The 10,989-nt window shown below is 44.7% G+C and overlaps 1 protein-coding gene across 4 annotated transcripts in view; it reads right to left on the reverse strand.

Moving 5' to 3' along the window:
* RAB27A (RAB27A, member RAS oncogene family) overlaps positions 1 to 7,926 on the reverse strand; it is an 84,972-nt gene extending 77,046 nt beyond the window's left edge. For all 4 annotated transcript variants that reach the window (XM_054451951.1, XM_054451948.1, XM_054451950.1 and 1 more), the window contains exon 1: positions 6,778 to 7,926. The gene's annotated coding sequence lies outside the window, so the exon portion shown is untranslated. The remainder of the gene's footprint in view (positions 1 to 6,777) is intronic.
* Positions 7,927 to 10,989: the final 3,063 nt, after the last annotated feature.

The raw sequence follows: 10,989 nt of genomic DNA on the forward strand, positions 1-10,989 counted from the left end.
TGACATACACTGGTGTGATATCACATAGTTAATAATCAGGAATATGGAGACTAAAAACCGACCTACTGATTCCTGACTGTGTTGATTCTTCCACATTCAAGCAGGAGCTCTGGAACACAGGAATGAGCCACCGCCTGAGGAAATACCACAACCCACTTCACTACACAACCCACTTCACTACACAGCCTAGGGCAGACGTGGGACCTGGGACAGCTGACCTTGTCCCTAATGAGAAAAGCCACATTAGGTCTCCAGTATTTGACTGTGAGGACAATGTCTTATCTTTTCAAGGAATGTTACACCTCTTCACTCATTCTTGGAGTTGTTTCCTTGTAATGATGAGATTTATTATGAAAATCACTATTTTCATAATGATTTCTTAGCAAGAAACAAAGAAATCCTGACCACAATCATAGGTTATATTTTAAAATTCTTTAGTTTTGCAAATGAACATTTAAGTCATGACCTATTTCTGTATGTTTCATTTCCCCCCTTATTAGGGCTAGTACAGCAAGAATAAAAGTATCCTATTATTGTGTTCAACTAGCTGATTTAGACCTTGACTTTGCTTTTAACGATACAAATACACAGCAGATTAGTATTTAGCCATACCCTGATAGGACTTGACCAGCCTCCCAGGTGGTGGGATCAGGCCAAGGTAGATAAACTGTAGCAAATAAGAATGAACAGACTTTTCAGTCTCTTGGCAACCAATTTTATTATTATGCTTTGACCTGGCAGCTGGTAAGACTTTATATGAATTAACCAATGAGACTATGAAAAAACAAGATTAGTGGTTCTGAAATATGGTATTCAAACAGCAGTTAGAGAAAGCAGTTCATTTTCAAGGCTGCTTTCTTTTAAATAGGTACAAATAATTACGATAAAAAATAATAAAATCTTGTTTAAAAAGAACAGATCTCTAGTGAGCAAGTCACATACACCTGTCTATCTACCTTGGTCCTTGTCATATGTATATCTTCCATATTTGTTCTACCAAAATAAAAAGGGGTGAGGAATTTTGTGGGAATAGGCCACTCAAAGCAAGCAGGCTTTCCATAAGACAACACTTAGTTGTTGTGGAATTATACTCAGTAAGACCACCTTAATCAAAGCACCTTACAATAAATACTCCAGAGAGTCAAAAGTGTTAACAAAACCATAAAAAAAAAAAACCACATTGAACTACAGGCTTTCTGGCATAACAGCAGGGACAAGAACCACATGCGGCTTTCAACAGTCATGCGGCTCTCAGAGAAAAGTCAAGGTGTCTCATGAGAATGGCTTTGGCTGCCACATGTTGGATCTGGGGACTGAAGGACAGTATGATAATGAGGTGATCTTGAGTGGATGGCTAGAGATGTGACTAAAGGTCAACATGAAAACATAAGCAACTTTTTCATGACCTCTTAAGGGAAGGGATTATGCAGCAGAACAACCGCTGGTCCCAGAGTCCCACTTCCAGCTCTGCCACTAACTCAATGTGACTTTGACAAAGTGACTTAACCTCTCTGGAGTAAATTCCCTTAACTATAAAAGACTAGAGTAAAATGAAATGTTCTCTAACTTCCTTCTAATTCTAATACTCCTTGGGTTTACAAATCCTCTCTTTTGGATACATGCACAATCACCAAAAATCAGCCATGGCTCAATCATTCTTTCAACATTTTCACAATCGATGCATTTCCTATGCATAAGCATAACCTCCAGCTAGGGCTGCCAGACACAAAACAAGACACCCAGTTAAATGTGCATTTTGGATAAAGAACAATTTTTTAGTAAAAGTATGTCCCAAATAATGCATAAGATATAGGAAACAATTATTCAGTGTTTATCTGCAATGCAAATTTAACTTTTTTTTAGTTTGCTAAATCTGGCACCCCACCTCCATCCCCACATTAGAATCAAAACTCTCACTCCACACACATGGGAGGTTGGCTGACTAAAGCACTACACAGTAAACTTCTGTTTAAGGGCAACATATACAGAGGAAAAAACAAACAAACAAACAAATGAAAACAGGAAAGGAGGAACAAAACTTCCAGCATTCCTCTTGAGTAAGAGAGGCATCTAATTTTACTTGACACTAAATAAAATATGAGTGTTACTAGACCTCAATCATACAAGTACCTGCACAACCAGAGAGTCCAAACAGAGCTGAATGCTCTCTACTCTACACACCTTACCCTACGAACATGGTAAATTACAAACCTTTATCTCTGCCTCCAGCTCAGGGCTCATGTCTGCACCTAGCTTAAGGGAAACCAAATCATAAACTCAAACTTCCTGACCAAGAGGCAGAAGAACAAATATGGCCCAAGCAAAATCTCTAAGCGGCATAAAAAGTGAAGGCTATAGAAGGGAAAAATTACTCTCTTTAAGAACCAATCTTGTTTTAGCAATGGCAAGACAATTTCCCTTCTTAGGGGCCTGGCCAACATGGTGAAACCCCGTTTCTATTGAATAAATAAATAAGAAATGAATTTCCAGTTTCTTAAATTCCCAAAAAACATCACTCTTCTTAAAGCAGCACAAGAGGCCAACACCCTGGAGATAGGCACTGAATGGCCCTGTCCAGTTTTCCCAGGATACAGACAGAGGGCTCCGGTCTGCCACTGTGGGAAGGACCAAAAGCCTCACCTTTCTACTTATTTGACCTTTCCCTTTTTAAGGAAGATAAGACTATTATTTTTGGGAAAGTAGGACAGAAGATGAGAGACTTAGGAGATGTTGGTGTATCTATAGACATTGCTTCTCTTAGAAAAAAATGGATGGAATAGTGGGAAAGAAATAGCAGAACACTCTACAGACATACCATCCTGAATGTGCCCGATCTCCTCTGATCTTGGAAGCTAAGCAGGGTTGGGCCTGGTTAGTACTTGGATGGGAGAAATGGCAGAATGATCCCTATTGCTCCATCTTCCATTCCCTTTTCATTAGTTCAACACATATCTTTTTGAGTGCTTAATATATGTCAGAAACCATTCTATGTGCTATGGACATCACAGTGAACAAGGCAGATTACTGGCCATCTTGGAGCTTGTCTTCTACCAGTGAAAGACAAATGTTGTGTGTGTGTGCTGGTTTGTGTATGACAGTTCTATAAATACTCTAAAGAAAACAAGGCAAGGTAAGGGGGCAGAAAATGATGGAATGGGTGAGGGATACTATTTTAGATGGGGTGGTCAAAGAAGGCCTCTCCAGAAAAATAACTTTTCACCTGAATGAAATAAATAAGAAAGCCATGCAGACATCTGAGGGGAAACACATTCCAGGCAGAGGAAACAAGTGCAAAGGTCCTGAGGTATGGCTGGAGCAGAGTCAAAAAAGGAAGAGTGATAGCAGATGAAGCCACACTCCATGCAAGGGCTGTATAGACCATGGTGAGGACTCCGTCTCTTCTGAGATAAAAAGTTATTGGAGAGTTTCAAGCAGAGTGACATAATAGACTCTGGCTGCTGTGTTAAGAATAGAGTGTGGAGCAATAAGGGTGGAAGCAGGGAAGCCCTTCAGGAGGCTTTTGCAGTAATCCAGGTGATGGAGATGATAGAACTTGGTGGAAGCAGTACAAGTGGTGAGAAATGGTTATCATCCTAGATGTATTCTCTCTTTTTTTTTTTTTTTTGAGACAGACTCTCACTCTGTCGACCAGGCTGGAGTGCATGGCACGATCTTAGCTCACTGCAACCTCCGCCTCCTGGGTTCAAGCCATTCTCCTGCCTCAGCCTCCTGAGTAGCTGTGATTACAGGCACACACGACCACAAATGGCTAATTTTTGTATTTTTAGTAGAGACAGGGTTTCACCATATTGGCCAGCCTGGTCTTGAACTCCTGACCTCAGGTGATCCACCTGTCTCGGCCTCCCAAAGTGCTGGGATTACAGACATGAGCCACCGCGCCCAGCCAGATATATTCTTAAAGTAGAATCAGTGAGATTTGCTGAGGAATTTCTTTTTTTTTTTTTTTTGAGATGGAGTCTCACTAGGTTGCCAAGGCTAGAGTGCAGCGGCGTGATCTCAGCTCACTGCAACCTCTGCCTCCTGGCTGCAAGCAATTCTCCTACCTCAGCCTCCCAAGTAGCTGGGACTACAGGCACGTACCACCACACCCGGCTAATTTTTTGTATTTTAGTAGAGATGGGATTTCACCGTGTTAGCCAGATGGTCTTGATCTCCTGACCTTGTGATCCACCCGCCTGTCTCCCAAAGTGCTGGGATTACAGGCATGAGCCACCGCACCCGGCCTGCTGAGGAATTTAATGTGGGGTATAAGAGAAAGAATCAAGAATGATTTCAGGGTGTTTGGTGTGAGCATCTGGAAGAGTGAAGTTGCCATTCACTAAGATGGAGAAGATTAGGGAAAAGCAGCTTTGGGAGGGAAAAGCAGCTTTGGGAGAGAAAACTCAAATGTCTGGCTCCTAGAGATTGTTGCTCACTTCAAAACCCTTACATCTTTCTAGAACCAAAACAACAGAAATTGAGAAGCTGACTTTAAATTTCATGTGGAAGGCCAGGCGCGGTGGCTCATGCCTATGATCGCAGCACTTTGGGAGGCTGAGGCAGACAGATCACCTGAGATCAGGAGTCCGAGACCAGCCTGACCAACGCGGAGAAACCCTGTCTCTACTAAAAATATAAAATTAGCCAGGCGTGGTGGCACCATGCCTGTAATCCCAGCTTCTCAGGAGGATGAGGCAGGAGAATCACTTGAACCTGGGAGGCGGAGGTTGCAGTGAGCTGAGATCGTGCCATTGCACTCCAGCCTGGGAAATAAGAGCAAAACTCCGTCTCAAAAAAAAAAAAAAAAAAAAAAAAAAAAAAAAAAAAAATTCATATGGAAATTCAAGGGACTAGATAGTCAAAACAATCTTGAAAAAGAACAAGGTTGGAGGACTCACATATCCTGATTTCAAAACACTATGTAGCTACAATAATCAAGGTAGTATGATACTAGCCTGAGGACAGACATACAGATCAGTGGAATAGAATTGACAGTCCAGAAATAAACCTTTACATTCATGGTCAATTTATCTCAACAGAGGTGCCAAAACTATTCAAAGAGGAACAGTGTTTTAAACAAATGGTGCTGAGAGAACTGGATATCCACACACAAAAGGTTGAAGTTAGACCCCCTACCTCACACCATATTTAAAAATTAACTTAAAATGGGTCAAAGAATGAAATGTAAGAGCTAAAACTATAAAACTTTTAGAAGAAAACATAAGTATAAATCTTCATGATCTTGAATTTGACAATGTTTTCTTAAATTTGAAATCAAAAGCACAAACAACAAAAGGAAAAATAGGCTGGGTGCGGTGGCTCAAGCCTATAATCCCAGCACTTTGGGAGGCTGACACAGGTTGATCACTTGAGGTCAGGAGTTCGAGACCAGCCCCGCCTCTACTAAAAATACAAAAATTAGCCAAGCATGGGGGCACATGCCTGTAATTCCAACTACTCTGGAGTCTGAAGCAAAAGAATCACTTCAACTCAGCAAGCAGAGGTTGCTGTGAGCCAAGATCATGCCACTGCACTCCAATCTGGGCGACAGAGTGAGACTCTGTCTCAAAAAAAAAAAAAAAAAAAGGAAAAATGGATTAAATATACTTCAACAAAATTTAAAATCAAGGCAGGTCACAGAAATTAAGGAAGGAAAAAAGGGAGGGAGGGAGGAAGAGAGAATGGTAGGAAGGAAGGAAGAAAAAAGTAGGAATGAAAACATAAAACAACATCAACCAACATAAAATACAGAAAATAATGATCATCAGTCAAGTTCCTTCAGCATTATGTTAATCTTTCTTCACTTCTAACCATCTGCAGAAACTGTTTTCCAGATTGTGTTTTCCCTCTAAAGCAAGTTTTTAAGAAGGCCGAAAAAAAAAAAAAAAAAAAGAACAAGAACAGTGAGTGGAGAATCAACAAATTTAATTAGCAATGATTACAGAAAACTTACATAGCACAACTCTATAATCCCTCTACCCCCAACTCCAACATCTGACTGATCAACCAACCATAAAAAGTGAGAATCCATCCAGAAGGAAAGAACAGCTGTTAAGCTGTAGGGGTAAGGAAGAGGACCCTGTGGCATAAGACCCTGAGGCCATGTGGGCCCAGGTGGCCAGCAGGAGCAGAAAGGCTGGGAAGGCTCCTCAGTCCAGGGCTCATAAGATTCCCTTCGCTTCAGGCCTGACTTTGCTGAACTGGTGATCTATTGGGACAGAGACAGGCTTTGGCAATAGTTACCAAAGCCTGTCATCATATCTGCCCCACCACCAGTCCCGACCGGAGGGCCTGGCTGCCGGGTAGAGTTTTCAGTCTGACAGGAGAAGGGAGAGCCCCTCCCTCGCAGCTAGTCTGCAGTCCAGACCCTCACCAACCGGAGGGCAACCAGGTTAAACAGTTAAACTGAAAGCAAGAGAGGGAGGAATGAACCGGGGGGCGTGCGGGAGGTCGGAGACTTTCCTCCTTTCCCTCCTGGAAAGTTTCCTAACACTGATGGGCACCCTCGCACCTGGATGCAACCCGGAGGCGACCTGAGACCCTGGCCGGACCTGGGACCGCACCTGGCCAGCACCAGGCAGTTGCCATCACTGGGGTCTGCGCTGAGGGCATGGGAGAGAAGCCACTTTTCAGGCGGGCTCGGGCGCCAGGAGGCGGGGAGGAAGGGCGGCGCAGCCTCCGACCCCAACCCTAGGACGGCCCCAAGGGGACGCCTCGCTCAGCCCTCCCGGAGGGACCGGATCCGCTGCGCGCCTCCCGCTTCTCAGGCCCCCTCACCTGGCTCGCCCCGCCGTCCTGTCCCCGCCTGGCTCGGGTCCCCGCGCGCCGCGTCCACCCGCCGCCGGCCTTTTTTGGGTCGTTGGCGGGTATTTTCCGCCTGGCCCCACATCACTTCCCGTAAAGGAGAGCGAGGTGGGGCGGGACCTTCTCTCCTCCACCTCCCGCCGCCTCCTGTCACCTCGGGAGCGGCTCCTACCCGGCTGGCGGGGGGCGGGGTGCTGTCGCGCTCCCCCCGGCGGCCGCGCCTCCGAGGGGTCCTCTGTGAGCCCTGAAAAGGCCCCACTCGCCTCCTTTGTCCCCACACTAGTTTCCACTGCCCCATTCTGGAAGGCCCTAGAAGATAAAGGAGTGTTTTCGTTTTGGAACACAGGAGGGACATTTACAAACTGCACCAAGGACCGGTACGCGGCGAGGTGTCGTTTGGGGACTCTCCCCAAAAAGCCATGTTCTAAAGGTGTTTTCCAGGGCATCAGTTCACGGTCGCCACCGTAGCAGCCGGAGGTGTCGGGCGCACTCACGCCGGCCCCGCCCGAGGTTCCCGAGTCCGCGCGGCTCTTGAGGCGGCGTCCCAGGCCTGGCCCTGCCCCCGGCTTCCCGCCCCTGCGGCTCCTGGCTTAGGTCGGCCTGGACACGGCCTTTCCGGGGCAAGGGAAAGTCCAGGATTCCTGGAAATAATATGGAGAAAAATAAGTAAAAAATTTCGCAGAAAAAAAATCACTGTAATTCTGAGAGGAAATGGCAAACGGAGTCTCTGCTCACACTGTCTAATTCAAGAATATAAAACCACTGTAAATTTCTAAGAGTGTTAGAGCAAGGAGTTCAAAAAGAAGAAAACTACAGTATGTTAAGGAACCGCCTCTGTCGGAAGAAACCTGCGCGCCTTTGCTGCCACCCAGCGGCTCTCTTCTCCCAACGCCGACGGTGTCGCTCGGGCCTTCGAGGTAGTGAACCTGGGACTGCCTAGGGGGTCAGGCCTCGTGGTTCCCACTCAGAGGCAGCCAAGTTCATCCATCTCAGTGGCCAGGAGGTGTGAACAGCAGCCTTTGGGAATGCCCCTGAGTCTAAGGCAAAGGCCTTTTGAACCAAATGTTTCCACTTCTAAGCAGAGTAAAATGTTGAGAGGCCTTAGTTCAGCTTCTCTTCTGCCTTCTAAGCCGTCTCGCTAACTTGTGTCTACCTCCACCGCAAATTCCAGCTGTCGCAGGCCCCCCGGGCCAACTCCATCACCTTTCCAGTCTGTAGCTACTCACAGTTTGCATTACAGCAGTTAGCTTCTCAGGTGGGTCCAATTTACAAAATCACATATAGGATGAACCATATGAAATTACCAACAGTGGGCAATTTCATACATTTCATATAATATTTCCAGGCAAACATAACACAGTAAACTCGGGTTTAGAGATAACAGATGTCATAACAGGTTGATAACTTCAAGAGCTGTTCCTGTGTGAGAGAAGGGCCATCAGACTGTTGGTGAGGTTAAGAGAGAAAAAGGCCGGGTTAGGTGGCTCACGCCTGTTATCCCAGCACTTTGGGAGCCCGAGGCGGGCAGATCACGAAGTCAGGAGATCGAGACCATCCTGGCTAACACGGTGAAACCCCGTCTCTACTAAAAATACAAAAAATTAGCCGGGCATGGTGGCACGCGCCTGTAGTCTCAGCTACTTAGGAGGCTGAGGGCAGGAAAATCGCTTGAACCCGAGAGGTGGAGGTTGCAGTGAGCCGAGATGGCGCCACTGCACTCCAGCCTGGGCGACAGAGCGAGACTCTGTCTCAAAAAAAAAAAAAAGGGAAAAAGTAGCCTCATGTTCATGTCCAGAGGAATAGTCCTGGGAATCACTGATGAGCTAAAATCTGGGAAACCAATAATGTAGTAATTGCTAACGGCTGATATGGCACAGGGAAAGCCCCCCTTCAGCTTTCCCCACTCCTGTGGCCAGGCAGGGCTCCCACCAGGAGTATACCAGACAGGAGATCAGAAAACCTAGGATGGTGCTATGGCCCATTCATCACCTATTCATTCACTCATTCATCAAGTCAGGCACCTTATTAGTAAACAAGGTAAACTGGTCCCTGACCTCCGGACTTACTTGAGAGACCAACGAATAAGTAGGCAACTCCAGTAGTGAGATAAGAGCCTCAATAAAGGAAGTTAAAGAGTGTTATTGGAGCACAGATAAATGACACCAAATCAAGAGAAAGTTACGGATAAACTTAGAATGAATGAGGGCAAGGGGCAAAGGAGAAGAGAATTCCAAGAAAAGGGAGCAGAGGGAAGGCCTGGAAGCAAAAGATAGCATTCAACACTGGAGCAACAGGAAGAGGTTCAGAAAAGCTGAAAGACTGAAAGCAATCAGAAAAGAAATTGGAGAAATAACAGAGGCTGTGCGGTGAATAACCCTGCAATGATGATCATGATAATAACTAACATTTCTTGATCATTTACTATGAGTCAGCCAATATGCTAATAGTTTTGACTACATCACCTCATATGTGTCTTACAACTACTTTATGAAGTAGGTACTATTCTTGCCTCTGTATTACAGATGAGGAAACTGAGTCCTAAAGCGATTAAGCAGTCTGACCAAGATCATGTAGCTAATAAGTGGCACAGCCAGGCCTAAAACTCAGAACTCATGTTGTTAATTGTTCTAAGACTAAGAATGGGTTTGAGAGGTCAATTAGCACGCTGTAATCCAAGTGAGGGATAATAGCGATCTGATTACGGCAGTGGCCATAAGGATGGAGATGAATGGACATATTTGACATATTTAGGAGAGTGAATCAAGAGGACTGGGATGTGGGGGTGTGAAAGAGAGGCAGGAGTCCATGGGGATGCCCAGTTTCTGGTTTAGGCAACAAGAAACCATTAAGCAATAGGAAGAAAACCTAGTTGCAACCAGGAGGAAGGGTGAAACAGGCCATAGTGATGAGTTTAGGACATTTCCATTTTGACACACTAGCACCAACAGAATATCCAAGTGAAGCTGTTTAGTATATAGTCAAACAGGCCTATCTGAGGCACAGAAAACATGTGCTGTAGCTATTACCGAAAAGGTACTGGAAGGCATTAGAATCAATGAGCTAATCTAGAAAGTGAGCTGAGAGGGCAATAGGCTTGTTACAGAACCCAGATGAACACCCAGCATTTAAGGCATGAGCAACAGAAGTTCAAAAAGGAATCCAAAAAAAGAGTATCCAGAGAGGTAGGAAGAAAACAAGGAGAGTGTTATTACAGAAACTAAGTATACTGAACACATCTCCTGTGCCAGTTCAAAGTCATCTCTACGCCACTTCTTACTCCAGCCACAGAATCGATCACAGTATACCTCTTGCTTCCCACCCTGGGGCTTTTCTGACACTGCTACTTGCAACATGGAGAGTTCCGCCTCCAGTTTTCCTAATAGAATTAAAGTTGGCCGAATCAGTAAGAATTCATGGATTTTAATATATAAAAATAGATATAAGTATGTGTATATGTATGTATTATCTAGCTCTGTCTGCTAAGAGGTCCTAGAAGCAATTATATCAAAGTAGCTATGAGTACACTTAGCACCTGGATCTTGATTTCTTAATATCCCTTTCCAACAAAAGGAACCAATTACATGATATTATATATGGAAAATCCTAAATAAAAAAAAACTATTAGTGCTAATAAATGAAATAAGCAAAGATGCAAGATACTAGATCAACACACAAAAATCAGTTGCATTTCAACATATTAGAAATGAACAATTGAAAAGGAAACTTTAAAAGTTCCGTTTACAATAATATCAAAAAGAATAAAATACCTAGGCATAAATTTAACCAAGAAGGTGCAGGATTTATAGATTGAAAACCACAAACCACTACTGGAAAAAAATTAAAGAAAATCTAAATAAATGAAAAGACATGGCCAGGTGCAGTGGCTCACACTTGTAATCCCAGCACTTTGGGAGGCTGAGGCGGGTGGATTACCTGAGGTCAGGAGTTTGAGACCAGCCTGGCCAACCTAGCGAAACCCTGTCTCTACTAAAAATACAAAACTTAGCTGGGCATGGTGGTGGGTGCCTGTAATCCCAGCTACTCGGGTGGTCGACGCCGGAGAATTGCTTGAACCCGGGAGGTGGAGGTTGCAGTGAGCCGAGATCGCGCCGCTGCACTCCAGCTTGGGGGATGAGTGAAACTCCTCAGACAAAAACAAAAAAAGAAAAGAAAAGACATTTAATG

The sequence above is a fragment of the Pongo pygmaeus genome, chromosome 16 (genome assembly GCF_028885625.2).
Source record: "Pongo pygmaeus isolate AG05252 chromosome 16, NHGRI_mPonPyg2-v2.0_pri, whole genome shotgun sequence".
Taxonomy (NCBI): Eukaryota; Metazoa; Chordata; class Mammalia; order Primates; family Hominidae; genus Pongo; species Pongo pygmaeus.